At 43.3% G+C, this 14,103-nt stretch overlaps 1 pseudogene; it reads left to right on the top strand.

Annotated features, from left to right (window-relative positions):
• Positions 1–577: 577 nt before the first annotated feature.
• Positions 578–2,026, top strand: LOC102835761 (annotated as a pseudogene).
• The last annotated feature ends 12,077 nt before the right edge of the window (positions 2,027–14,103 follow it).

The raw sequence follows: 14,103 nt of genomic DNA, 5'->3' as shown, positions 1-14,103 counted from the left end.
CCTAAATCTTAACCCTCCATGACACCAGAACTCCTCTAGTTGTTAAGGACTCCGGATTCAAGTCTGATTCATGGAGACCCCATGTAATGAGGCAGATCTAGCCTACCACATGAGGCTCAGGGTTTGACATTTATGAATCAAACAACACCATGATTGGATCAGCTATGATCAGCCAATCATGTCAATGGTACTGAGGGTGTGGCCTACTTCCTTTATATAGAGAGACAGAGGAGAAGTTTCTTTGCATTTAGCTGGGCCCTTGTTCTTCAGACTTGAGCCAGGAGCCTGCAATATTGCCTTCTCTTCCTAAGAGTTGTCTCAGTCTGCCATCTTACCTGACCACCTTGGATTTGTCTACCTGTGCAACAAGAAGCCTGCCATCTTGGATTTCTAAGCCACCAAATCTAAGTGAGACAAGAGAAACTCCATCTGCAGTTGAAAGCCCTTTGTCTAGAAAGGAGCTGAGGAGGGATCCTGAGATTGGACCAGTGGAATCATCATCTTGGTGCTCCCCGAGGTAAGAGCAGACCTACCTTTCCAACGAGACATCAGAATCATTTGGAGCCGATTCCTCAGCATGAATACCTTCAGCCCTCCTAGTCTCTTTGACCTTGCCAAGGAGAGTGTGCTGGTAGATGAGGCTTTGGCTATGAAAGCTCTGAGCTATCTGCCCCCGAGACTCTTCCCACCCTTGTTCATGGAGGCCATGCTTGGGGGGCACAGCCAGATCGTGAAGGCCATGGTGGGTGTGTGGCCCTTCACCTACTTGCCCCTGGGAGCTCTCAGGGAGGACCTACAACCTCTCCCAGATATCTTACGGGCTGTATTAGAGGGGCTGGGCCTCCTGCTTGCCCAGGAATCTCACCCACAGACAGGTAGCCTTAAAGTGCTGGATTTAAGGGAAGACGTTTACACCAATTTCTGGGAGTTGTGGTCGGAAGCTCTGTGCTCCACCGAGGATCCAGAGTCTGCCCAGCACAGGATCAAGAGTGGAAAAGCTGAGCATTCAAGGTCAAGAGAGGAGCAGCCCTCAGGCCCCGTGCAGGTACTAACAGACCTCTGCTTTCAGAAAGACCCACAGCATGAAATCCTCACCTTCCTCATTGAAAGGGTCAGACAGAGGAAAAGCCTGCCACAGCTGTGCTGCAGGGAGCTGGACTTTGTGGAGGAGCTGCCCCGAATTTGGATGGAGGAGATCCTGAAGACGCTGCAACTGGATCTTGTCGAGGAGGTGAGAGTGCATTGCAGGTGGGATCTGCTGGACCTGAACTGGTTTGCTTCTCACCTGGGCCAGATGGTGAACTTGAGTCAACTCCGTCTCTCTGGCATCACCCTGAATTGCCCGATGTCACAGGACGCAGAGGAACTGGAGAAGCTACTTGTTAAGTTCAGCTCTCAGTTCTTGCATCTGCACCGGCTGGACCACCTCTACCTGGACTCTGTCCACTACCTGGATGGCCACCTGCACCAGGTGCTCAGCTGCCTGCAGACCCCCTTGGAGACCCTCAGGATAACTAACTGCTTACTTTTGGAGTCGGACGTGGCATACCTGTCCGTGTGCCCCAGCACCAGCCTCCTGAGCTGTCTGGATTTGTCTAGAGTCACCCTGTCTGGCTTCCATCCTGAGCTCCTGCAAGTCCTACTGGACAGAGTCTCTGCCACACTGCAGTGCCTGAACCTAGGTGGCTGTGGTATCTCGGACTCCCAGCTCACTGCCATCCTGCCTGCTCTGGGCCACTGTTCCCAGCTCCTCGACTTCAGGTCCTGTAGAAACCCGGTGTCCATGGCTGTCCTGGAGAGCATGCTGCAACACACCATCCCGCTCTGCAAGTTGAGGGTCCTGGAGCTGCCCATCCCCATGGAATACTTCCGTGGTATCCCAGGGACTGTGTCCCCTTGGTGTATGCAGCGTTGTCTAACCAAGCTGAGGCTGATCCTGGACCAGTTAGAGCAACCCATGTGGATGGATGCCCTCCTGGACTCCAATGGAGAATATGAGAGGGTCATCCTACAGTTTGATGTCTGATGACTTCATCCCTCACATTAGGATTTCTTATCAAGAATTCTGGGTCTAGAATTTCACCTGGTAAGGGATTGTGTTGGTTATGTTGATGTGATAGTTGTAGATTTTGTCTCTGAGTAGAAGGCTGTGTTTGCTATATTAATGATGTAAAAATAGGGGTGGGGGAGGAATGCACCCCAAGTTCAACATCTGGACACATCCTTGCTAGACTCAAATCTTTGTCTCCCAATACATAAAGGGAGAAAGAAGCCGGTAGAGAGATGGGAACACTGATGTGAAGACTCAAGGACATCTCCAAGGAATCATCTAGAATACAGTTGTTGAAAGGCACCGAGAACCTACACAAAAAGACATTCTCCCATTAGAGTTGAGGTCCTACATTTGTCATTTTACCCTCCGATTGTGATCTAATAAAGTTATGAAATCTTTCTGTGTAGTATTTCTAATCTAACATCACTACAGAACAAGACAGGGATAGTGACCGATTGCTGTCTTCGCAGAAGGGGAACCATCACGTATGGGGTTCTGTCCACTCTAAGGGGGAGTGCCGTGGCTCCATAGAGTAAGAACTGGGCAAGCAAGTAGTGGACAAGATCTTCTCTGAAAATACAGGATCAACATGAATTGGAAAGAACCTCATCACACAACGTACTTCTTATGATAAAAGTTACAAATTATCAAAATAAAAACTTCCATCAGTACTGAATTTCATACCATACATAACCATTCCCAGAATGTCCTAAATATGTGATTAAAATGTGATTAAACGGTCCTTGTATACACTATATTTATTTATTATTTTCATCATTAAAGAGCATTATCATGGCCTGAAATGTGTCCCTCCTATTAATGGGTCAAATTGGCTGGGTCATGATTCCCAGGGGATTGTCAGTTATGGAATGATGGTCTTTGTTATCTAATGATACAATCACACCACCCCTGTAATCCTCTAATCCATTTAGGATGAGAGGATCTGTATGGAATGCAACTCCCTGACATTTGTCAGATTCAGGGTGTTTCCCCCTAGGCTGTAGTCTCATCACCAACCCATAGTGACCATGTAGGACAGAGTGTAACTGCCCAGTAGCTGCTCCAACGGTGAAAATCTTCATGGAGGTAGATTCCCTCATGTCTCCACCAAGGGTCCTCTGGTGGGTTCACCTCGTCATGAATAATGGCATTCTCACTGGGCTATGTAAAACTACTTTCTCTTCTAATAACACAATGATGCCCTTCTACATTCTCGAACCCACTGCCCTCCCATGGATTCTAGTCATAGCCCCATAGGGTCTCTGAGAGTGTTCATTTCACAGAAGTAGATGGACACATCTTTCTCTGGCACCGGGGTCACTTCACAGAGCATTGTGGGTGGATTTTTCTTCCAACTTTGATTTTGTTTGTCTTCCGGCGTCCATGGCATATTAAGTATTCGTCAACACCATCATCCAAATGTTGGTCTTCCTTTTCCGTGTCCTGATTCCACATAACTATGAATCAATTCAATGACCATGGTTTGGGTCAGTAGTAAAGCCTTAATGTTCACAGAAGAGTAGAATGCTTAACATCCAATTTCATTATTTTATGTTGACTAGGCATATGTGTTGTTGTTGTCATTGTGCCGTGGAGTCGGTCCCGACTCATAGCGACCCTGTACAGTGTTTCCGAGGCTGTAAGTCTTTACGGGAGCAGAAAACCTCATCTTTCTTCTGCAGAACAGTTGGTATTTTTGAACTGCTGACCTTGCGGTTCACAGCCCGATTTGTAACCATTACGCTACCAGAGGTTCTTGTTAATTGCTGCTTAGCATCCAATTCCATTATTTATATTCAATGGTGGTGGTTATGTGCCGTGGAGTCGGTTCAGACTCATAGTGACCCTGTACAGTGTTTCTGAGGCTGTAAATCTTTACGGGAGCAGAAAGTCTCATCTTTCTCCTACAAAGCAGCTGGTAGTTTTGAACTGCTGACCTAGAGGCTAGCAGCCCAATTTGTAACCACTATGCTACCAGAGCTCTTTTTATATTCAACAGGTATATTACTGTTGTTGTTAAGTGCTATTGAATCAGTTTCAAACCATACCAATCCAGTATAGGGTTTCTGAGGAGCGGCTGTTGAGTTTGAACCACCAACCTTACTTTTTAAATGACTTTATAGATATCTTGTGGCGCTGTGGGTTAATGTGCCAGACTGCAAAGCCGTTTGAACTATAAGATCAGTGGTTCAAGCTCACTCCTTGGAAACCCTATGCAGGGTCACGATGGGTCGGAACTGACTGGACAGCACTTAACAGCAATATGTGTATATAAGAAGTAGAGAATGCATGCCCATTTACAAACCTGCTGTATTGCTCAAGTAGGAGAGATTGTTGTAGTGAACCACTCACACTTGTAGATCATGAAAACAGAAGAGCCTTTTAAAATTCCACAGTGGCGTAATGGTTGCAAATTGGGCTGCTAACCTCAAGGTTGGCAGTTCAAAACTACCAGCTCTTCTGTGGGAGAAAGATGAGACTTTTTGCTCCCGTAAAGATTCGCAGCCTCAGAAACCCTGTGCAGTGTCCTATGAGTTGGAACCGACTCCATAGTACATATATATACAAGACAACATATGTATACATATGTGTGTGTGGCTAAGGGTTAATGTGCTGGACTGCAAAGTTGGTTTGAAATACAAGGTCGGCTGTTCAAGCTCACCATCCACTCTTAGAAACCCTATTCAGTGTCACTATGAGCCAGAACCAGCTATATAGGAGATATACAAATTCAACCATCAAAATGCTCTTTAATACACAAAATGAAACCAACATTGTGTTTCGAGTCTTGTGTTTGTCCTGTAGCACTACACCAGGACTCTAACTGACTCCAGTTAGATGGATGTATTTCTGGATTCTAAATTCTGGTCCGTTGTTCTATGTGTCTGTTGCACCAGGACCAGGCTGTTTTGACGATTTTCACGTTCAGTTTGTATGATCATGCATATGTTCATTTCCAGTTATTTACACAAGCGTTTAAACACATGTTTGTGTTCATAAGAATGTGAGTGTCTGTGTATGCAAACTTCCAAACTGCCACGTGAAACACTCGAAATCTGAAGCATAAATGAAGAAATATTGAATGTAGATTTTGTATCTAGACATTCTCTTACAAAGTAGTAGGCAGAATACAAAAACAAAGCAAAATAATTTTAAAACAACCTTCATTTCCAGAGCGTATTTTATCCTGTCCATGAACTATAGAAGTGACTGAGACGTTGATTAAAACACCAACTCAAGATGATAAGGGGCTAAGTGCTAGATTACTAACAGAAAGGTTGACGGTGTGAAGCCACTCAGAGATACCTTGGAACAAAGGCCTGGACATCGTCTCATGAAAGGTCCCAGCCTTGAAAGCCCTCCGGATTAGTTCTAGTCTGACACACATGTGGGGTCACTAGTAATTGTCACTGACTCAGCAGACACAAACAAGTGTGAGGTTAAGGAGAGGTTGTGCACTATTCAAGTCTAACCACTTACGTATCTGTGGAAATTAACATTGTATTTATTGCTAAGTGTCGTCGAGTTGGTTCTGGCTCATAGCAACCCTGTATAGGGTTTTCAAGGAGTGACTGGTGAGCCTGAACCACCGACCTTGTAATCCAGTGCATTAATCCATACATTGTTGTTGCTGTTCTTATGTGCCGTGGAGTTGGTTCCGGCTTATAGCTGGATATTAATGAATGTTGACATCGCCCTCGGTCAAACACCAGAAACCAAACCCACTTCCTTCGAGTCAAATATAACTCTTAGTGACCCTGTATAGGGTTTCCAGGAGTCCTGGCATGGTGCTGTAGGATCCGCACTGGACAGCTAGCACCCACCAGCTGCTACTGGGAAACCCTATGAGTTGTAACTGACTTGACAGCACTTGACGACAACCACATAGGGTTTCCAAGGCTGTAAAATCTTTACAGGGACAGATAGTCTCATCTTTCTCCTGAGGATCAATTTCTGGGTTGGAACGGCTGATCCTGCTATTTGTAGCCCAACACCTAACTCACAATGCCACACCCATATTTTTTGTTCCAAAATTCTAACATGGATTCCCCTACAAGGTTTTGATACTTAATAATAAGCAGAATGTGTTTGATTAGTTTTGTTTAAAAAGCATTTCTCAGGATTAAATTCCTCTAACTTAACAACTTAGCAAAGATGTCAGTTTGAGGACTAAGGTGCGCCTGACCCAAGCCATGGGATTTTCAGTAACCTCATATGTATGCGAAAGTTGGACAGTGAATAAGGAAGACTTTAGAAGAGTTGATGCATTTGAGTTAATGTATTGAAGGAGAATATTCAAAGTACCATGGACCGCCAAAAAAGCAAGCAGATCTGTGTCTCTCATACCTCTAACATATTATCAGGAGGGACCAGTCTCTGAAGAAAGTCATCATGTTTGGTAAAGTGGAGGGTAGGAGAAAAGAGGAAGACCCCGAACAAGATGATTTGGCACAGTGGCAGTCTACAAATGGGCTGAAGCTTAGCAATAATTGTAAGGTTGGCCCAGGACCGGGCAGTGTTTGGTTCTGTTGTGCATAGGGTCATTATGAGTCAGTCCCAACTCGATGGCACCTAAGAACAACAAAGAGCTTTTTGGAGTCCTGATGGGGCACTGTAGGATAAGCACTTGACCACAAGGTCAGTTCGTACCACAGGCTCAGTCACTCAAACCCACCAGTTGCTTCTTGGAAACCTTTATACAGGGTTGCTTTAGGTCAGAACTGATTCAAAGGCACTTAACAACAAAGATATTTCTGGTGTGGCTCTGTAGGATTAGCACTGGACTGCGAACCACAAGGTCTGTAGTTCAAGCCTACCAGCTGCTCCTCGGAAACTCTATACAAGGTTGCTGTGAGTCAGAACCGACTTGATGGCACTTAACAACAACAACAACTAAGAGATACAGAAAGAACCAAGTCTAATTTGCAAGTTATGTATAGGGTTGCTCACCTCAAGGTTAGCAGTGCAAATCTACTAGGCACTGTGTGGGAGAAAGATGAGGCTTTCTGCTTCTGTAAAGGTTTACAGTCTCAGAAATCCCTTACAGGGTCACTGTGAGTTGACACTGATCCACTGACATACAACAGCAGCAGCAAAGAGATCCAGAAGACAGACTTTAAGGACATTGCGCGTTCGAGTAGACGGTAATCTCTGTTTGTCTCCTTGTCTGACACAAACAGAGAACATTTGATTTCCAGTGCAGGCTTACCATTCAGGAAAAACCAACCCAGAAATGAGACACCATCACAAGGAGATGAGAATCCATCGTTAGGGCTGTTGGCTCACATCTCTGAGATTTATTTATTCTCCTCTTTTACATTTATTTCTACTTGGCTCTAGATTCTGTCTTAGAATGTTTATGAGCAAGTATCACGATGCAAAGGAACTTGATTTTTATCTGGACTCCTCAGGCACGTGCTTAGTTCTTGAGGTAAATTGAGATGTCTTAAATGGTGATTTCAATTCCTATATATGCAGATGTTTCTTCTACCTGATGTTTAGAAACAGACACTCATACCTACATAGGACTACGTGCAAACACACAGACACACACTCCACATGGGAAGGCTTGGGGATGTAACTTCCATAATCTGTCCCAGGGCTGTTTCAGAGACCTAAAGAGTTCTCATGAAGCCCTGGTGGCTCTGTAGGTTAAGCACAGCACTGCTGATTGCAACGTCAGCAGTTCAAACCTATCAGCTAATCCATGGGAGAAAGATGAGGCTGTATGCTCCTGTAAAGATTTATAGCCCCCCAAAACTTTACACAGGGTCACTATGAGTCAGTGCCAACTCAGTGGTGTTGGAATTGGTTTCTTGTAATTTTTAGAAAGCTCTTATTGTGAACAGAGTCATAGTTTACATGGGAGAACATTCGTTTTGCACTCAACCAATCGTATTTTGTTTCATTGCAATGATTACAATCCCCTCCGTGCACCATCATTTGACAGTATTTGCCTGTATTCCCTCTTTTTTTTTATGTACACAAAACACACAGAAATATATGTTCACTTAAACAACTGAAGGGCACATTTTGCAAGCCTGCCTCTTGCCAGCCAGCATACAGTCTTTCTCATTCTATAGGTCTAGAGTCCTCAGCTGCTCTGTCTCTCCATGCCATCACCTCTGCCTCTGTCTGTGGTAATTTTTTTTAATGTGGCTCCCAAGGGTCTGAAATGTACCCTTTTACCCATGGAGAGACAGAGCAGTCCTCAGCTGCTCTGTCTCTCCATGCCATCACCTCTGCCTCTGTCTGTGGTAATTTTTTTTAATGTGGCTTCCAAGGGTCTGAAATGTAACCTTTTTCATATTTGTTTTCAATTTATTGGAGTCCTAGTGTGGCAGTGTGGGTTAATGCACTGGACTGCAAAATCAGTTTGAACCACAAGGTCAGTGGTTCAAGCTCACCACCAGTTGCTCCTTGGAAACTCTATACGGGTCGTTATAGGTCAAAACTGACTCATCAACACTTAACCACAGCAACAACAATTTCCACTAATCACTTTTATGCCAAATCAAAGAAATGATTAGACCCTGCTGATTGTCATTGTTGTAAACCTTTCAGTTTATCCTCTGATTCTAAACCTTTCAGCTAGCCCTCTGATTCTAATTTATGTCCTTAAATCCCACAACCAGAAATTCCTCTGTAAGTACCAAAGAGAGGCTGAAGACCCTTTGTATAAAATATCGAAATGGAATTTCAAGCTTTCTACACTTGTATAGGGGACTAAGGTGCTCCTGATCCAAGCTGTGGTCTGCCCAGTCGTTTTAAATGTATGTGGAAAAGCAAAACAATGGGAAAGGAAGACTTGAAGCATTTGAGTTTTGGTGTTGTATAATAATGACTATGTCATGCACTGCCAGAAGAAGAACCAAATCTGTATTGGAATAAGCACAGTCAAAGTGCTCCTTAGAAGCCAGGATGGTGAGACCTCATCTCTCACACTTTGGACACTTTATCAGGAAGGACCACTTCCTGGAGAAGGACATCTTGCTTGGTAAAGTGAGGGATAAGTGAAAAAGAGGAAGACCCCTCAACGAGATGATTGACACAGTGTCAGAAATGGGCTCAAGAGTAACAACTGTGAGGATGACATGGGCCAAGATGGTGTTTCAGTCTATTATGTATTGGGTTCCTGTGAGTTCTAATGGACTCAAGGACACCTAAGATCAGCAACAATGATGTTACTAATTCAGATGCAATTTACAAGGCTAATTTGTGTCTTGAGATATAAAAGAGATTAAACAGACAAATCGAGCTGAGAGGGACCTAGTACCATCAAGAAAGAAGAGACAAGGGTGGGGTGTATCCTTTGGACCTGGGGTCCCTGCACTCTGAAACTCCTAAATCCAGGACAAGATGGATGCCAAGATGCAAAGAGATCTCCAAGGAATGTTGGAGCTACAGATGATGAAAGGAGGCCAAGACCTTTCTGTAAAGGCAGCCCTCTGAATTTGGACTTCTGGTCTCCTAAACTGTGAGAAAATAAATGTCTCTGTGTTATAACCACCCCCTTGTGGTATTTATTTTAAGGAGTACTTGAGAAGTAAGTCATTAGATTTTGTTACATTTCATTTACCTATTTCTTTTACCACCCACGTAGGATTTTCTATTATTATGCATGAACTAGAACCCATCAACAACTAGGAGACCTGCTATGGTGCCCTAGGATACGCACTGGACCTCAAAGTCACCTTGAACTGCAAGATTGGCGGTTCAAACTCACCAGCCACTCCTTGGAAACTCTATATAGGGTTGGTATGAGTCAGAACCGACTTGATAGCACTTAACTTTGTGATATTTTGAAAGATGCTGCACTTTTGTGAGGAAAATAACTTAAGAATGTTCCTCATTAGAAACCACGGCCATGGGCAATATCATAATTTCAAAGAGCTGGGGCTGGGGGGAGCAAGATTTTTTTAGAATATCGTCGTCACACAGAACTCTTTTCTAAGGTTACCTGAATTGGGGGGTATTCAGACTTAAGCCCCAATAAACAGGTTCATCAATTGTTATTGTTATTAAATGCCATCGAATCTGTTCAATTCACACAGGCTCTGTATAGATGGGGTTTCCAAGGATCGGCCGGTGAGTTTGAACCGCCGACCCTGCAGTTCAAATCAACTTGCGGTCCAGTGTTTATTCTACAGCGCCACGCTAATATACTAGCAAAGGAGTTCTAGTGACCCAACAATTAAGCGCTCAGCTGGTAACCAAAAGGTTGTCAGTTCAAGTTCATCTAGTGACTCCATGGAAGAAAGATGTAGTGGTCTGCTTCTCTATGATTAAACTCACTGACATTGAGTCTATTTCAACTCATAGTGACCCTGTAGAAGGTGTCGAGAATGTAAATCTTTATGAGAGCAGACAGCTTTATCTTTTCTCCAGGGAGTGGTTGGTGGGTTTGAACCACCGACCTTGTGGTAAGTAGCCCAATGCTTCACCTATAGGAGGTCCCTAAAGCCCAGCACCCAACCAGGACTCCTTTCCTTAAAGATTTCAGTCTAAAAAATATCAGTCATATTGGATGAAGTCTATTTAATAGCATAGAACAGCAGCAAGCTGCTAATAAATGATTTGTAGAACATATCAAACTTATTGGACCGTGTTACTCTTTTTCTAATGCTGAGTTCATAGCTGTGGGATCAGCGCATCTTAGAAATATGAAGTGACAGTTCTTTTCCTTCCAGAGGCAAACGATTTAAACTTCTACGTGACCTTGAAGAGAAGGATGGTTTTTCTCCAAGTTCATTTTCCCGCAGGTTGACAAATGTTCTCATCCCTACAGCTTTCATTTTGGTATCATTACAGGAACTAAGGTATACCTTCATCCAGGTAGATCTGTAAATAAATCCAGCTGTACCTTATTTCTTCTTGTTGCTAAGTGTGGTTGAGTTGTTTCCAGCTCATGGAGACCCTGGATAGGGTTTTCGAGAAGCAGCTGGTGGGTTTGAGCCACCGACACAGTGGTTAGCTGTTCAGTGCTTATCCTACAGCACCACACCAGGAGTCTAAACCGTATACGGTGGTGGCTGCTGTGTGCTGTCAAATCAGTTGCAACTCATAAGAACCCTGTATGGGGATTCCAAGTCTGTAAATCTTTACAGGAGCAGAAAGCCTCATCTTTCTCCTGAGGAGTGGCTGACAGATTCAAACTGTTGAGCTTGCGATGAACAATCCAACTTATAACCCACTATGCTAACAATACTTCTAGATCCCATATGTTGTTATTAAATGCCGTCGAGACACTTCCAACTCTTAGTGACCCTATGTACAACTGAACAAAACATTGCCTGAAGCCATGCTGTCCTTACAACTATTACACTTTAGCCCATTGCTGCTGTCATTGTGCCAATCCATCTTGTTAGGGGTCTTCCTCTTTTTTACTGACCCTCCACTTTACCAAACATAATGTCCTTCAGGAACTGCTTCCTCCTGATAACATGTCTAAAGTATGAGAGATGAAGTCTCACCAACCTGGCTTCTAAGGAGCACTGAAGTTGTATTTCTTCCAACATACAACTGTTTGTTGTTCATTGTGCCTTCAGTGTTTGTCTCCAACACTGTACATCAAATATATCAATTCTTCCTTATTCATTGTTTGCTTTCACATGCATATGCATATGGCGCTACTAAAAATACCATGGCTTACGTCAGGTGCCCCTTAGCCCTTAAACTGATGCTTTGCTCTTAAAAACTTGAAAGAGGTCTTGTGTAGCAGGTTTGCAAAATGTTATTTCCATGAGTGTTATTAGCGGATTCAAGCAAAATGAATTCTTTGACAAGTTCAATCTTATCTTCATTTATCATGATGTTACTTATTGGTCCAGTGGTGAGGAACTTTTGTTTTCTTTACATTGAGATGTAACCCATACAGAGGGCTGTGGTCTTTGATCTTCATCAGTAAGTATTATAAATTCTCTTCGATTTCACCAAGCAAGGTTGTATCATCTGCGTATCGCAGGTTGTTAATGAGACTTCCTCCAATCCTGATGCCAGGTTTTTCTCAGATTATTTGCTCAGCATATAGATTCAATAAGTTGTTGTTGTTGTTGTTAATTGCCGTCAAGTCAATTCCAACCCATAGCAACCCTGTATAGGGTTTCCGAGGAGCAGCTGGTGCTTGAACCGCCAACCTTGCCGTTCAAATGGCTTTGCAGTCTGGCACATTAACCCACAGCGCCACACAGAATTTAACCCTGATGCACACCTTGCCTAATTTTAAACCATTCGGTGTTCCCTTCCTTGTACTGTTCAAACAACTGGTCTATGTACAGGTTCCTCATGAGCACAATTAAGTGTTCCAGATTACTCATACTTTGCAATGTTGTCCATAGCTTGTCATGATCCACACAATCAAAAACCTTTGCGTAGTCATAAAAGCACAAGCAAACATCTTTCTTGCATTCTCTGCATTCAGCCAAGATCCACTGGACATGAGCAATGGTATCCCTCGTTCCACATCCTCTTCTAAATCCAGCTTGAACCTCTAGAAGTTCTCTGTCAGTGTTTCCTTGCAGCCGTTTCTATATCACCTTTAGTAAAACTTTACTTGCATGAGATATCAAAGATATTGTATAATGATTTCCACATTCTATTGGGTCACCTCTCTTTGGAATGGGCACAAATACGGATCTCTTCCAATCAGTTGGCCAGATAGTTGTCTTCCAACTCAGGGTGACCCCATGGGTCCAGAGAAGAACCTTTCCATAGGGATTCAGTGAATGTGGTTCAGAGTCCACTACACAGAGCCACTGAGCTTTCAGTTTAAGAAATGCTGAATGTGTTCTTCACTTTTGGTTTTCTAACTCTGGGTCTTTGCGCATTTTGTTATACTACTTCATTTTGTCTTCTAGAGCTGCCCTTGAAAATTTTCTGCTCAGCTCTTTCAGTTACTCATTTCTTCCATTTGCTTTAACATCTCTAAACTGGAGAGCAAGTTTCAGAGTCTCTCTTGACATCCACTTTGGTCTTTTCCTTCTTTCTTATCTTCTTAATGAACTTTTGCTTTCTTCCAGTATAATATTATTGATTTTACACCACAATTACTCCAGTCTTTGGTTTTTAGTTTCTAATGCACCAAATTCATTGTTTAGATGACCTCTAAATTCAGGTGGGATATGTTCAAGGTCAAAGGTTGACTCTCATAGACTTGTTTTAATTTTCTTCAGCTTCAGCTGAACAATTGATGACCTGTTCCACATTCTGCCCCTAGCCTTGTTTGGGCTGATGATGGGAGTTTTCACATCATGTATTTCTACATATGCCATCATCAACAATAATCATGACACGAAGCACAGTTTTCTGTTTGTTCTAGTTGTTAAAGTTCAGCTCAACGGCAAGATGATTCTATCTCATGCTTCCTTTTCGCTTTGGAAAATGGTTCATCATTCTTTGTCATACTTACCTGCTCACGTAGCATATAGACTCATCACCTGAAGATTCTACAATAACAGGAGAAGTAAAGAGGCTTGGAATCAGTTAGTCCAATGGACTAACAGAACATGTGAATCTCAGTTGCCCTGATTCTGAGACCAGAAGAACTGGACAGTGCCCAGCTATCACTACCAACTGCTCTGAAAGAGTTCACATTAGAAGGTCCTGGTTGTAAGAAGGGGCTTACTGGTCAGAAAGAGACTGGAGGAACCTGAGACTTTGGCCCTCAACCACCTTCGGATCTGAAAGGGAACTCACCCTCGTGGCCCGATTTTCAGCCAAGCAGTATATAGGGAGGACAGCACTAGTGAGGTCTGCTCATCATGGAATGATTAGTCATTTGAAATCAAAAGAGCATTTACCTAAGGACAATGTTGAGAAGGGATGGGAAGGGGGGCTGGAATGAAAATAAGAGCCACAGGGAGGAAGCAGGATAAATATTGTTCCATGGCAATGATTGCAATCATTGAGAAGAAACAAATTGTAGGATGTGCTGAATGTAAAAGTGATGATCTTGTCTGCAGACTTTCACTGAATTCACAATAAAAAAGAGTTTAAAAAATTATATCTTAACTTGGCTGCATTGTTCAGACAAAGAGCTGTAATGGGTAATG

The sequence above is a fragment of the Chrysochloris asiatica genome, unplaced genomic scaffold, assembly GCF_000296735.1.
Source record: "Chrysochloris asiatica unplaced genomic scaffold, ChrAsi1.0 scaffold00018, whole genome shotgun sequence".
Taxonomy (NCBI): domain Eukaryota; kingdom Metazoa; phylum Chordata; class Mammalia; order Afrosoricida; family Chrysochloridae; genus Chrysochloris; species Chrysochloris asiatica.
The sequence above is the reverse complement of the archived record's forward strand: the minus strand, read 5'-3'. Positions and strand labels throughout refer to the sequence as shown.